Raw genomic sequence first — 15,978 nt, forward strand, 5'->3', positions numbered from 1 at the left:
AGAGGGAATGGGAAAATTCCGCTTTTCTGTGAAATGTCTCAAATAATGTTTTGTGGCAACGTGCATGTCTGTTCGAGCGAGGAGAGAAATGGCAGTGAGGGAGGGCAGGAAACTGTGGGTACGATGTGTGTCCTGACATGAAGCCGCACAATAGCTTCATCTTTTAAGCAGCTGGAAGTCCTTTCCCTGATTACGGCTCTGGAAGGCGAGCACGATGGAGATTAGAGAGGCAGTGCAGAGAGGAGACGACTGACAACTAGTTTATTTACTCTTCCTCGGTCACCGCTCTGTTCTGAGCCGCTGACGGTTGCTCTGGGTATTTTTTTCCTTTTTTCTCTCTCTTTTCACCAAAGGTCTGGCCCGTTTGTTTGACGCGGAAACACACAGACATGGGAAAAACACACACAGTAATCCAGGTCTCGCATCCTGTGCACAACCCCTTCTTTCCACTTTTAATCCAAAAGACTGCCTAAATTCCTGGAACCAAACAGATCAGCCGCCGCGGGGCTTGGCAGGAATGTCACAGGAGCACGGCCGCTTTGGCAGGTATGTCTCTCAGCGGGGGGAGAAGCAGCGCGGGGAGGAGGGGGAGGTGGGATTCGTGTATCCCGGGGGGGGGTCGGCGAGGCTGGGGACGTCGTTGCCACGCTGCTGTGAGATTCCCAGTGTGTATTCTGGGTCCGTGCCCTTCCTGTGAGCCCTCTCCCTGCTCGGTGCCAAGGCCATTATCGATCTCTGTGTGTGTGTTTGTCTCCCAGACTTTAACAGCTATTGTTGGCCTGTCTTTTTTTTTTTTCACTGATTTTCTGATTAACGCTGCCACAACAAACCAGACAATGGTCTGAAAGAGATTATTATCATACTGCTTCAGTTTCCATGGGATTCTAATCCGGGGATTCATCTGTGTGCCGGCTTCCCTGACCCGGGAAAAACTGTTTATTACCTGTGAAAACCAGGACGGCGTGTAATGAAGTTGGAGAGAAAACATGTAATATTCATGAGCCACATGCTGCTGGACCTTGACATGACCTTCAATCCCCTGGTTGGGATAACAGCGCTCGATTCACCTGGAGCTTCAGGGTCAATTTGTAAAACATATGAACAATCTTGCAGAGAGCCCGTAACGTACAGGCTCTGTGCTACAAAGTATAAAATCATACTGATAGAGGAAAAATACAGTTTTTGCTGTAGTGTGCAGGATAGAGAGGATCGGCTCTGAGTTAAAATTACACACACACACACACACACACACACACACACAAAATCACAACAACATAGGCCTTTCTAGTTAATCCAGGCCAGCTCCAGCCAGCCTATAGGGGCCTGGTCTAATCCTGTTATCGGGCCCAACAGATGCTGTTGACAGAACAATAAGCGGGGGGCCAATATGGCAGCGTGGCCCCGAGGAGGTCATGAGCCAAACTCATCACAGCAGCAGCAGCAGCAGCAGCAGCAGCAGCAGCAGCAGCAGCAGCAGGATCGCTGGCTGGCTGGAGTGAGCTGGACTCTGTGCCGGTCACACACACTGGCTCTCACAGGCTGACAGTTTCCTGGTTTTGCAAATCGCATTTTGTCTCGTCTGCAGTGTCAAGGGAGGTTTTACAGTGTGGCAAGTCTGAAGCTAAATGGTAGAAAGAAATATATAATATGGAGCCAAGGCAACCCAAAAATAACATCCGTCACCCACAGACACAGACTCGTAGGCTGGTTATAATGGCAGAAAGGTAAAACACAATGAGCTACATGTCGTACAATTAGAGAGTCTGCAGCCAGACAACTGCCAAAAGCCTGCGAGACGAGTTTTTTTCTGAGTGCCACTTTGCTGAAATAGAAACAGAGATTTGTTGGCAAACAGTTTGTTTTGTTCATTCACACTGCAACGTGTGGAGAGGAGTCGAAGAAACAAGGGGCAGGTGATGAGCACAACAACGCCTCATAAACCTCACCACCGCACTGACACCCGTATCATTTTCAGTTTTTGATGCTTTTTTGGTGTTAATTCTCCGGCTCCTCTCTGACAACAGCGGCCCCAGTTCCAACCAGAAAACACGCACAAATAAAGTGGAACTGCTGCCGACGACTGGACTTAACGCCAAACATTTTGAATCCTTCGACACGACACAAGGTGCGATTTTTCTCCGTCAGCTGCGACTCGCTCAGACCGCCGACTCGCGTCCGAATTTTTGGAACGTGGAACAGTTCTGTTAGACGGAGTTTTTGTGGCGGTTACTTTCCGTTTTGTGCCAGTTTATGTGTCTCTTGGCGCTTTAATAGAGCCGTGAAGTGCTCTGAGGATGTGTGCCAGAGTTTGCGTGGATTCTTCCAGATCACAGAAGAAAGAGACTGCCCGGGGCTGCCGGCTTTGTGTCTCAACCTCCAGCAAAAGATCTTACTTCGTCTGCGTGATGACAGACACAACTTAATGCCTCGATGTAGGATAGGTACAGTTTAGCGCACGCACACACGCAGACAGACATAAACACACAAACACCTTGCAGAACTCCACAATACATAATGTAGCCGGCGGTTACGGGCTGAACGAGCCTTCCAACCGACCTGTCAGCCATAAACACGCAACCCCCACACAGCGTGCTGACTCGACCCGGCAGCATACGCCACGCTCACTCCCTCTTCACCGTCGACCACACGAGGATGGAGCGTGTGAGCGGACGGCCAGGAAAAGAGGGAAATTAAAGAGTTGCCGACTGGGAAAAATAACCGCGAGGAATAGAGAAAACTACGGCAGCAGTAAAATACAAAGGAGGTCTGTGATTGATGTCCATCGCAGCCAATGGAGAGAAGTGACACATATTTGTTAAATAATCACCACTGATGCTCGAGTGCAGAAATAAAGATGACGTCGGCGGCGACGGCGAGGAGGTCTTCTCCTCCACTCTCCCCGACTTTCTGGTTTGCGTCCCAGTTTAACTAAATCCCATTAAAAAGGCTTTCATCTCACTGCACTTCATTACTGGCATAAACGCCGCAGCTCACCCCAGAGAGAGGCAGGGATTAGACGAGACGAGCTCATCTGAAATGTTACGCTCTCGAACCCCCGGCAGCTTTTTTAATAAAGACACTCACTTTAAATTCTCCATATTGGATTATCCAAATAGGCCCTCCAGCGCAGGGAGGTGTCATGAAGGTCGGGCTTGTTGTGTTACGTGCAGGCTCTCGCGTGTCTTTGGCAAACAATGCGGCGGATTTCAACACGGCAGAAGTCGCTGCACATGTTTCCCGCTTAAAATGGGGATCTGTCGACCGACACCCGCGGAAAAATGTTAACAAATTCGGGGAAGGGATGGGAGCGGAGTGAGAGAGAGAGAGAGAGAGAGAGAGAGAGAGAGAGAGAGAGAGAGAGAGAGAGAGAGAGAGAGGGAGGGTAAAATACAGAGGAGCTTTACAGGCATGAGCGAGAAGAGAGAGGACGGCAGGGAGGGAGCATTGTGCGCGTATGATTGGATGCGATGGGTCAGAGGCTTTCACACGCATTTATGAATGCTTATTTTAAGCAGAGCCCAAGCTGGGCTAATCTTTACTGCTCGCCTGAATGAGGTTGCTGATTAAAAGCTAATTATACGCTACAGATTTGGCCTCTGGTGAAGACTCTGCTGATTTGACACAGCTTGGACTCCGGCCTGGGTGCATGCCTGTGGGCTCGAGCTCCAGATAGCCATGCGCATGTGTGTGTGTGTGTGTGTGTGTGTGTGTGTGTGTGCGTGTCTACAAATCACAGGGGAACAAGACGTCAGCGTGCATAATGGATGCTGTGTGGTTTGTGTTTATAGCAGCGTGGGGGGGGGGGATGTAAGCAAGTGCGTTTACATGTGCAGTATCTGAGTACAATTCCAAATATAAATATATATTTACACAACAATCTTTCGGCAGCTAATAGTTGTTTTGCAGATGAATACACAAAACCGCTGCAACATTAAAATGCCTCTTGAATGTTTATGCATCCGGAATAATTAGGCAATAATATAATATATGATAATATAATTCAACAGGGGTCATTTTAAAACAAGCATTATCGGGTGGAGTGATGATTTAAGGTTTCCTGTGGAGTTAGCAACAGTGCAGAGTAATGTTTTTAGAGTGCACATGAGGAAATCTACTAATGCACGGCTTGAAATACTACATCTATTTTTTCTTAGTAAAGGATCTGAATGCTTGTTCGACCACTCCATTTTAAAAATCCCCCGGCCCTTTTGCCGGGGGGGACCAGGTCGATGCTAACTTCTGAATTAGCCTACAAATACACGTCATCACTGCCGCGCTGCATACCATTTATTTCCTCATTTCTCTTTGTTTGTGTTCATAACCCCCCGCTGATCCCTTAGAGCCATTCTGAGTCACTCTAATGTGTTTGCATCTTGCCTTATTGCCTTTATTCCGCTTTATGTCTTGTGTTACCCTGAAAACTCACGTGTCAAAGTGTTGATTGCCAGCCCTCTCCTTCCACCTGACAATGCTGCTAATTAGCCGCCAATCTATAATGAGTCTTCCTCGTCGCGGTGATGCTGCAGAATGGTAATCAAGCTTTTCAGAGTTTAACTCCGCTTTTAATTAAATTGTTCTTTTTATTGTTGCTCCCTGTAAACTCAGCTTACACAGTTCATGACAGGAGACAGTATCAAACTCTTCCAAAATGTATTAAGACAGTATTATACTTTTATTTTGATAGTTCTGTAAAGGAAACACATATTCTTTTGTGAACATAACATTTGCTGGTCTTTTTGTGGCCCCTCACACCGTCTGTTTTAATCCATGTATCGCTCAAAACGTCCGCGTGATTGGCTTTGACTTTCATCCGTCTCCATATGAACTCCTCCACGCCCTATTTCCCCTCCTCTGCTCCAGCTGCCATTTTGCCACTCCATCACACAGACAGGAGGGGGTTAAAGCCTCTTATACATGCAGCGAGGAAGCGAAAAATAGAGCGAATTCGTCGCTGCCTGTCTTTGACATCATTACTCCTCCGACATGGCACTGTTCCACGCCTGTGACCCTCCCTCAGGAGCTCACCCCCGGTTCAACGCGGCAACAACACACGCAGAAAACAACATGTCTCACAGCCAATTGCCTGCGGGGTGCCTTACAGTCGCTGGCTATTTATGTCTCGGCCGGTGACACAGTCGGTTTGCTCAACCGCTTATTTTCTTACAGCAAGCGTTACAATAAAGCTGCACATAAAAATGCATTAGCTTTCCCAGCAGCTGCATGGCGGAGTTATTTGTTTTCTGTATGAGCAGAGGAATGAAAGCCGGTGTTGACAAGGGGACAAAAAGTAACCGTTGAAGCCTCATTTTAAGCCACATCTTGAGCTGCGATCTTGAGTCGGGCAGCAGGTCAAAACAAAGTGCCGGCCTCGCATCCTGATCTTCAGTCAGCGTGAAATCAGCTCCTACTGCTGATCTACAGACGGAGGAGCAACAGCCAGCGGCGGCTCAGGCGTCATGTCAACAATAGGGAGAGGACAACTTCTACATGCACACCTTCATGTCAAGGACAAGATAATTCACAGCTAGATCACACCTGGTCACTGCAATGCAATGTGTGTGTGCGTGGAGGCGAGGGAGTGGGGGATGTGTCTGAGAGCTGGTGTATGGCCGGAGGCATCTTGACAACTCCAACCACCCCTCTCTAACTCACATTTCTCTCTCTCTCTCTCTTCCTCTCTACACTACCCCACCTTTCCTCCTCCACCTACCTTGCCTGTCTTTATTATTAGTGGCAGCTAGAGGCAGTGGACCGGAAAATTCCCATCGAGAAACAAACCCACATCTGCATATTACAGCCCCGTTTCACGTCTGCCATGAGCGAATAAATTAATACATGAATAACAATGAAAATCATCCATGAGTTGCCTCGCTCGCTCTCTAAATGGCATTGTGTGTGTGTGTGTGTGTGTGTGTGTGTGTGTGTGTGTGTGTGTGTGTGTGTTTGCATGTGTGTGTGTGTCAGAGTCCAGAGGAGGTGTAGCTGTCTCTTTCGGCCAAGCTCAGCAGGGAACTCAAGACGGTATTTGCATAAAAGCTGTAAGAACTGGCCCACGTACAATACAGTCGGTACGATCACAAGTCGGGTGGCAGCGAGTGTCGCGGACGTAAAACTGGGTCAAGTTCAGTCTGGTTCCTAGAAACAAGCGTACGTCAGCATGAGGTCACTCATGTATTGAACTGTGTCCCTGAGCTTTGTTGTGTTATTATTTCCAGCTTTTTTTTTCGCTGTCACACTGAAGAGATGAAATGTCAAACCTGTTAGTTGTGTTTTTTAAGTTCACCATCCAAATCCGCTCTGAATGTCACGTTCCATGTTATTCTCTGAGAAAAAGAGATACATAGATACCCTTTTTTTGTTTGTTTTATTGAAAGCACTACCTGTGCATTAATTTCTTGTGATACAGCCAATAACGGCCAGACAGGAGCCTGCTGGGCAACACGTGAACCACAGACGTCGAACAACAAGTCTCCTTCTTGGCTGACCAACAGTCATGAACACATGTTTCATCCTGCACGTTTTGTCCGTTTGCTACCAAACAAGCACTCGCTGGGGAAAGAGAGAGCCGAATAGATCATTAGCTGCATGACACACCTGCAAATATCCCTGCAGTCTGGTTGGATGCTGGTGCGGTCCTTAACCTTTAATACCATGGACAACACGATGTCTGCCCACCACATATAGGCTAAAGTGCCGGGGATGTCACTCCCCTGCTGGAGCTCAGCTCGCCAGCTGCTGAGCAAACAAACAAACAAACAAACAAACAAACAAACAAACAAACAAACATCCTCTTCATCCAGCTAAGGGGAAAATATCTGTTATTGCCTCGAAAGACCTGGAAGTTTTTGTCTTCAATGTTAGGCAACCACAACTGCCAATGAAACTCAAGGGCGTCCAAATGAAAACCCTTCTGACCTCGAACAAATGACAGATTTGAACATTGTTGGACATGTTTTGGATAACAAACTGTGTAAGAACAAGAATATATAACAGATGTCTAGATCTTTTATAATAAAAAAAAAGCTATTCGCAGAGTGTGTTTTGATGGAGCTGCTCTGCCAAATATGCGAAGCCTTAAACTCTTCTCTCTATATAATCAGTTTAAACTCTCTAATAAATGTTATAATAAATGACATTAATAGCTTCAAATCTGTTTCTGTCAAATAAGAAAAGTGGTTTAGTTCTCAGTTAACGCACCTGGCTTCCCGATATCCCAACGTATGTACAGTTGGTGTGAACAAAGACACAAACAAAAAAAAAAGTTCATCTGTGTGAAATAAATGCACAGCGATGAGAGGATGTGAGCTCATCTGAGAACAGCGACTGTCATCTACAACTGCGAGGAGTCTATTTCTGCGTTTGTTAGTGCAACATACGCGCCCTCCTCCCACTCCCACTCTCGTTCCTTTCCACCTAGTTTACATCTGTTTACTAAAGCTTGTCTGCTTCAGTTTTTCTGTGTAAGACACGGCGAGGGTCTCATGAGGTCCACCGCGCCTGCACACTAGCAAACGCTCCGACACTGTCAGACTGTTTTTGGCCTCGTGATTGCACTCGTTCGGTGTGATATAAGAGCTCCCATGAGAGCCGATCGAATTCCAAAATGCGATACTTTACCATCCCAGAGCTGGCAGACAAAAAAAACAACTCTCCTCAGAGCTGGTTCTGGCGTGGCTCTGATGTAAAGGATTGGGAGGTAACGTGAAAACTTTCTGAACTGCGAGGCTGAGCAAACTTCAAGGGGCCATATATCATGTGTCCATTAGCAGACAGCTCTGCCTTGTTCTGTAAATGACAGTGTTTGTCTATGTCTCGATCTCACACACACCACCCACTCTCTATTCAAGCCAGCCTCTCAATCTCCTTTCTAATCTGCACCTCTTCTTTCTATCTCGGCCTCGGCGCTGTGATCCTCCCCGTCTTAAAATCACCACTTTCCTTGTTCCTCTCCCTCGTCTGCTTTGTCACCCTGTGTCTCGCCTTTTATTCCGGCCTACCTTTTCTCTCTCTCTAACCTCCATCCACATCCCTGGATACAGCTGTAATAAGTCACTCTGCTGTAATTTTGCCCTTCTAAAGGCCTATAATGATGGGGCTCAGAGGAAGACTAAGGTGGGGGTGAGATTGGGGTGGGGGGTGGGGGGGACTCTTCTCTTCTCTGCCCAGAAAGAAAGCCTTTCATGGGGCTTTTTTTTTTTTTTTTTTTTTTTTGCAATGAGCCTCCAGGGGAAGAGGGCGAAATTGGACAGATCAGACAGAGAAAGAGAAAGAGAGAGGGGCTCATCAAGTCACATTGTCGTTTCTATATCAAATGTAAAGTAAATCTATTGATCTGTGTGCAGCTGGAGGAGCTGAAAAAAAAAAAAAAGATTTTTCTTGTATGACATGCACACAAAAGCCAGATGAGTAAAACTCTATTTGCACATTGAGAATAAACAAGGACACAGTGAGAGAAAGAGAGAGAGGGAGGGTCGTGCTAGGTGACAGAATTGACAAAACACTGTTGAAAACTGACTGATATTTTCTGACATTTAGTAAACTGGCAAACAGTTCAATTCATTTAGCAGATATGTCTGCGGCAGCTGTGGCAATACGGGCTTGTGTATCCGACAAAAGCCAGATAAGGGCGCACAGTGAGATTCGCTTGGCCTTCTCTGCAGACGGAGCCGGTCGACCTGTCAGAGCTCGGGTAAACACAGACATCGGATGATTTCTGAGAGATGTGCCCCTCTCGCCGTGGCCTTCTGAGCGCCTCTCCTCATGTTCCTCGCTCCACTAGGCCCCGTGTGTCGACCCGATATGCCTGCTGACCTTTTTTGCAGGGTTTGAACCGCCATCACACAGAGGGGGCGCAGCCCGGGGCCGAGCGGGGGAGGAGCGAGCGAGCGAGCGAGGGGATCCGAGGTGGAGGGGTCGGAACAAAGTGCAGGACTCCACAGCCAGATTACATTACAGGAGATTTACGCAGTTGCCAACAGCAGGAAAAGACACTGAATGGAGGGGAGGGTTTTCCAAGCTACTAAAAGGCTCAGGTAGATAACTCATGCAGATTAATGCATCGTTTTAATGTATTCTATGTTTTCTCCTACATTTAAAAGGTCACATACTGTGGAAAGTAATATATCCACATCGTTTTTGGTTATTAAGCAGGTCTAGCTGCTATATAAATACCGTGAAAGTACCAAAACACCTCATAGAGAAAAGCCCATCGCACATATTCAGAGAGAGTCGTCAGGGCATCCGCAAGGTTGTGATGTCACAACTGTAACATCATCGCCCTGAGCCACGCCGCCATCATGGTTGTACTTGTGGAGCCGTGCAGCAATTGACCATGTTCACACGGCGGCCATTTTTCTCTGATGTCAAGCTCAGGGAGTGGAGCTTGAATGCTGGGATAATATGGGCTTTTTTTTTTCCCATCCAAGGTAAAGTGACAAATTATCACTTCACCGCTTCATGATTGATCAGCAGCCGAACTGATGAGGGATAGGGAAAATCTGGAAGGACACATTTCAAGGTAAAATCACATTTTTGGTAACCTGTATGCTACAGTAGCATTAGCATTAAGTCACTTCCAAGCTAACATTACTGATTACATACAGGATGCAGGAAGAAGATGTGCATTGATGTGTGTTGATACTTTGGAAGAAATAGTTGAACACTAACGTTAGTTGTTATCTGAGGCAATCTAACGTTAATGGGTGATCAAATATGTCTCAACGTCCCTCCAGATTCTTTCACTTCATTGTCTTTTCTGTGTCTCATCAATCAGGAAGCAGTGAAACCATAACAATTAGTGAGATTTCTCACATCTAAACGAGTTGCAACCTGGAACATAACAGTGCGACATTTGAGCTTCAGCTGCATGGTCATTTCTCTCTCAGCTTTTATTGGAATTGATGCATTGATTTAAAAAAAGAAAAAGGACAGCCACACCAACACTAAACGCAGCCAGTGTATGAACATGTATTGTATGTCCAAAGGCGTCGGGAGGGAGGAGTCATCTCCTTCCGCTGGGGGAAAAATAGGAAAATGGCAAGGCAGCACAAAAATAAAACGCAGATGCGCAAACGCATTCAAGCAGAAAATCCTTCCCTTTAATCCAATTCCTCACGCTTTATTAAAACAGAGCCAGAGAGATGGAGTCAGACAGGGACCGTGATGAAGAGACTAACCATGAAGAGGAGGCTCACATTACACAAACATACAGCAACACACACACACACACACACAGTGACGGAAATCAAAGGAAAATGAGATATAGAGGACAGTGAAGAAAAAAAACAAATGCAAATCTCTCTCTCTCTCTCTCCTTGCGGGCTCTGTGTCTCACATAAAACACATCCACAAATGATGACACATTTATGCCTCCTCTCAAAGCTGAGGAAGATTAACACAACTGAAAATACAAACAACCACACACACACACACACACACACACACAAACTAGATTTATAGACCTGCAGCCGCCTCTGTTGGGTCATATCAGGCCAGGCTGTTGTCCACTTTCTCCATCCCTTTTCTCCTCCCTCTCTCTCTCCACACCCTTCCATTATCATTTGATCATCCGCTCTGAAAAAGGCGGGTTATTTATAGTACAAGTATGTATGAGAATGTGCAAGTGTGCGAGTGCACGTGCACAAGGCATTTTGGTCAGAGGCGCTTTGTTTTTTTTTGTTTTTTTTAATTGTCCGTCTCCGTGTTTTGGTGTATCTGGCTGGTTGTCCTTGGCCAAAATGGATAATCGTGCTACTTATAAAGAATTAAGGCCCGTTTCCCCTCAGAGGACCGGACTGTTAGCAGCTCATTGGTCGGTCAGAGGAAGTGTGAGGCCTCCCAACATCTTCGCCAGGAACGGCAACACTGGAAGAGGGAGGAAGGAAATCTGGTTTCATGCTTGTATGCACCGACACACATGTGCCTGCTGGCTAACAAACATGCACACAAACAAGCAAAACAGTAAAGGCTGTGGTGTTTGAGTTGCTGGCTGTTTACAAAGAGTATCATGTAATAAAAAAGCATCAGATGCATTGATCCGTCATAGAAATGTAGCTTGAATTTTTCGTTTGATATACGGCTCCAGATGATAAGCAGCTGCAGACTTGAGACACGGTCAAAACTCTACAGAGCTGCATGAGCATCACTTGTCCAAAGTACCTGTCTGAAAGAGGCACAGCAGCAGAGACGTTTTGCACAGCCTGATCCTTTCAATATTAAATATCAGGACTTTTTCTTGGGGGGGGGGTGTCACACTGGCTGAGTTGGTGGAGCATGCACCCCGTTTACAGAGTGTGTGTCCTCGCTGCAGCAGCCCATCGCTTAAATCTGACCTGTGGCCCTTTGCTGCATGTCATAGCCGTCACTTTCACAACCACAATAAAGGCACAAAAAGAAAGCAAAACATAAAGAGGCTTTGGAAGAGTTTCCAGCTGCGTTTGTGGCAAAAGAACCGCTGACATTGTCCGTGGTTTGCCGGGATGTACGATATTCATTCTGGCGACTGGGTTGCGCCGGCTCCAGGCTTAGGCGATATCCAAATTTCACATTACCATACCGTCTAAATAAGAACTTTTACATTCGGACTTAAGTGAAAGAATGACTTGCAAGCAAGTAACAGAAAACGGGAACGTGAGTGAGACTCTGGCTTTTCAAACAACAATCAAACATTACAGGATGTAACCTTGTGAAAGTTGGTATGCAAATTGGGAAGCCTGGATACAGATGCACTACAGGTCCTTTGAAGGTGTGCAGCAAACATACGCCTGTGTGCACAAGTGTGGATGCACCGAAGCTTTCACCTCGTGCGTATGCGGCTACACGAGACGCTCAGGGTGACATCTCAACCTGAGAGACGAGCATAATGAGATAAGAAGAGAGTCACAGCGATCACCTGGGTAATAACGATGAACAGAAAGTGTGAGTGGAACATTTGCAGCAAGGTTTTATTAATGAGGAAAATAATGCGAGTGATGCGCATGCATTAAATGCAAATAAAATGGTGTATCAGCAATCTGCAAAATATCCAGACCACCAGTGTTTTTCTCTGGTTTTTAAAAAACATCTGTGTCATTGATAAATTGCAAGCATTGTGATTGTTTTCCTTTGTGGACAGGATGAAATATTGCCAGCATTAGCAGCCGTAAAAGGGCCGTGACAATGTGAAAAATATCTTGCTCATTGTTTTGTGTCACTTAAAAAGGACTCTTTCTATCTCCAGGACGCCCAGTTGATGGAAAAACAGCTGATTTGCATCATATATTTGCTTAAATGTTTGGCCGAAGCTTAAACATTCCCAGGCGGTCCCCGACATTAAGAAATCATTTCCAGCTTAATTTTAATGTCCGTGTATAAAAACAAGTAGTTCGTCATTCACAGTGAATTTTTAAAGCCCCTCGTTATGACACATTAAGATATAAATGGGCCTAAACTGCAAAAATTAACACCCTGCGTCAAACATCTGGACTCCTTCTCTCCACCCGGTTCCGTCAGCAAGCCTCTCCACATATTATTCTCCGTGATAACAGAGTGAAATCGCTTAATCACTGGCACATTCCTCTTGCAGTAGGACTGGCAGCGCCACATGTCCAGAATCCACGCCAGAAGGAGGGAGAGATGAGGATGAAGAGAGAGGAAGTGGGGGGAGACAGGAGAGGAAGAAAAAAAAGAGCCTGGACCTCCTGTCAGCTCAGTGAAGCAGAGAGGGAGGGAAACACACGCCGACATGGAGACCATTCTCTCTCTGGGAGCAGCATACACACACACACACACACACACACACACACACACACACACACACACACACACACATTGGTTTAAAAAAAATAATAAAAGGTTCTTTTCTTTATTCATGGATCTATAAACCTATAAACATCCATACCTGCCACAGATGTCTGACTGTACATATGTGGGCCGACATAAACACAGATCCACCGAAGCAGATTTATGTTTCCGCAGAACAAGTTACAGACTCTGCAGCGTTTAAGATTTCTAAAAATATCTGAAACCAGACATGCAAGATGCGCACATACGTACACACACACACACACATCCACAGCAGCGAGGCTGTGGTGGAGCTGAGGACACAGCAGGGCTGGCTGCCTGAGGGAGTCAGCAGAAGGTGAGCAGAGATAAGGCTGTGTGATTGTGACTGCATGTCAGAGAGAATCTGCACAACACAACAGCGCCGCATTACCCACACCACACACACACACACACACACACACAGTCCACACGACACACAAACAGACACACACAAACTTTTTATATATTCAGTGTGCGTAACCCGCAGCAGTGTAGCAGAACAGGGAGCTTAAAACGACACGTGGACTGGATGTGAGTGTTTCTGGGACGTTCTGGAGTTTATTAGGCTTATTACATGCCCGATGGTCTGAAAGACAACAAAGGCCGAATGATAAAACACAAGAATGCACTTTAACCCGTGGTAAGTTGACTGCTGTACACGTGTTCAGCACCTCCGTAAGAGGAATGATTCCATTTCTTACCTAAAAACACTCAGCATCTGGGAGACAGAACCAAAGCAAACGACGTCATCAGCGCCGCAAATCAGTTTGAAGAACATCGCTCATAAAAAGTCGCAGTAGTTCTGTTTCTCTTTGCTTTAACCTAGTGTAGTCTATTTCTTTGTGGAATAAAACGAGAGTTGCTGCACAAAAATCAGTAAAATCACCGACCGGTGAGGCTGAACACCGAGTCAAACAGCCCCGTCTCAGCGGCTGCCGCTGCTGCAGGCTGAACACGCTGAATCAGGCAGAACAGCGGCTGATAACAGCCGATTAGATCCAACGGTGCCGGGGCCTTAAATGCTGCGGACTGTCTGAGTGAGTGTGTGCGTGTGCGTTTACATCTGTGAATTCGATTTGTGTCTTGTGAAAATGATGTGTGTGTTATCTTTGTATCTATCCATCCGTACGCACACGCACACACGACACAGATATGTACATTTACACACAAACGCCCTCAGAAATATCGAGCTCTTGTTGGTGTCTTTACGGCTGAAGAAGTTCTCACCGAGAAGTGGTACCTAAGCACTTTGTGAATAATAAACGCGAATAAAACCCAATTTCCAGCTCAGTGTAAGCAGAGTTCTTATGTGCTGATCTCAGGTCTCGGCCACAGAAATGGAGATAAATCTGAAAGCGCTTTTTTTTAATGTTGAGACTTTTCTGTCAGCACTGGAGATTTCTGGAACAAATACTTTAAAGTTGCCACTCGCATTGACAAAAAAATGTTCAAATGTCCTCTTTCATCTCAAAACGGCTACATTTACACTTTGAACAATCGCTGTTGGTGACGTATTCTTTGCCTTCTGCGACCGTGAAGGTTCTGCTTCAATAGAGACACGTGTTGTTGTTGACATACTGTCTGTGCGTCTATTGTCAGACGAAGCGCAACTAAAATAAAACATGAATTTGATCGACTGTCATAACTGCAGCCTTACAATTCCTTAGGTGCTGCATGGGACTCTGAATCAATATTTCATGCTCATGCAGACTTCTGACGGAATACAACCGAAAAACATGAAAACAAAACCTCGATTAAGTGATCACAGTAGAAATCACAGCTCTGTTTTTTCACATATCAATTTAGCCTCGACGGAGGATGTATTGAAAAGGGAAGCTGAAGATCGCCATCATCTAGAATTACACTGATTTACCCCCAAAAAATGCAAGTGCAGCCTGGTAACCTGACTGAGAAGATTGCATTTTAAATCAATGCAAACGTCGGATATGTTCAAATTTGTACGTGTCAACATTTCTACAATACGTGTCACATAATGTTCCCATTACAAATACATGAGCTGACTGCCATGTGAGGAAAATTGTCTCACTGACGTCAACACCTTCAACTGCATTTACACACAAAGCACATTATCCACCTACTGCAATACATGAAGGTCTTCTGTTTCATGGGGAGAAGGTGAATAAAAAAACCTTGAACGTAACTGATCCCTAGAGGATATGGTATGAACTGAAGTACAATGAACCGTCGTTCTTACCGACATCACATACACAAAAAGAGACTCAGAGCCACAGGCCATCATCCTCGGCTGTAAACGGCAGAAAACATTCGCTTCCAGCTTTATACTGCGGGTTTCACAGGTGTGGGGACTTGAAAATCCAAGTACAAGCAGGTCCCTGACACGAGTAAGAAAAGAGCTTTTTAAAAGGAATACAAAATTATAAGTGGTGTCTAAAGAGACGCTGATAAATGTTGTCAATCCAAATTTTCAAAGTTATCCATTAGTTTCGACTTGTGTAGAAGAAAACTCACTGTCACCATGGAGTTGTGTAGAAGCTTTATGACACTCTGTTAAAAAAATAACCCTCTGATCAAAATCCTGCTGAAATCCAGTTCTTTATGTGTGACTGCAGCTAGCATGTAAAGCTCAGCTAGACTGGTAGCTTCCAGCTTGGCGAGCTTGTTCCAGTGTCCAGGCTTCGTCTCGCTCTTCGGAAACCTCTGGCTGACATCACGGCGACTCTGTCCACACTTCACTTTTTACAGTTAATAAGAGAAATTCGGTATTCAGAAATATCAATTTTTGTTAGGCAGAAGGTTTTTGCTCTTTTAAGATGTCTTTCAGATGCTCTGCAGAAATAAATACTGTGAGCAACACAGAAAGCATTGATGTCAGAGCAGTCGGCGGTCAAGCACTTTGCTCAAGCGTGCATTGTCTCTCCAGCTGTCTTGGAAATTGAGATGCTGAACGAGCCTCCTCCCTCGAACATCAGTCTGTCGCTGCCTTAGAAATAAGAGTCTTTTCTTTGACATTTAACCATATAGGTCTCCCGCTGAGATGAGATTATTTTCGCTTGCTTTGAGTGATGTTGCCAAAATGCCATTTCCAGACGCTGCCGCTTCAAATAAGACGCCCACAAATGCACAGATATAAGCACACGTGCATCCGATCGAAATGATCCACGAGGCCGATGAGGCTGTCGAGGCAGCGTGTGTTTC

General features: G+C 45.7%; 1 protein-coding gene across 5 annotated transcripts in view; it reads right to left on the minus strand.

The window, feature by feature from the left end:
* The window catches only part of znf385c (zinc finger protein 385C), a 154,521-nt gene that overhangs the window by 73,480 nt on the left and 65,063 nt on the right, over positions 1–15,978 (minus strand). The gene's annotated exons all lie outside the window — the stretch shown is intronic.

This window comes from Acanthopagrus latus, chromosome 23, assembly GCF_904848185.1.
Source record: "Acanthopagrus latus isolate v.2019 chromosome 23, fAcaLat1.1, whole genome shotgun sequence".
In the NCBI taxonomy this organism is placed as follows: Eukaryota; Metazoa; Chordata; class Actinopteri; order Spariformes; family Sparidae; genus Acanthopagrus; species Acanthopagrus latus.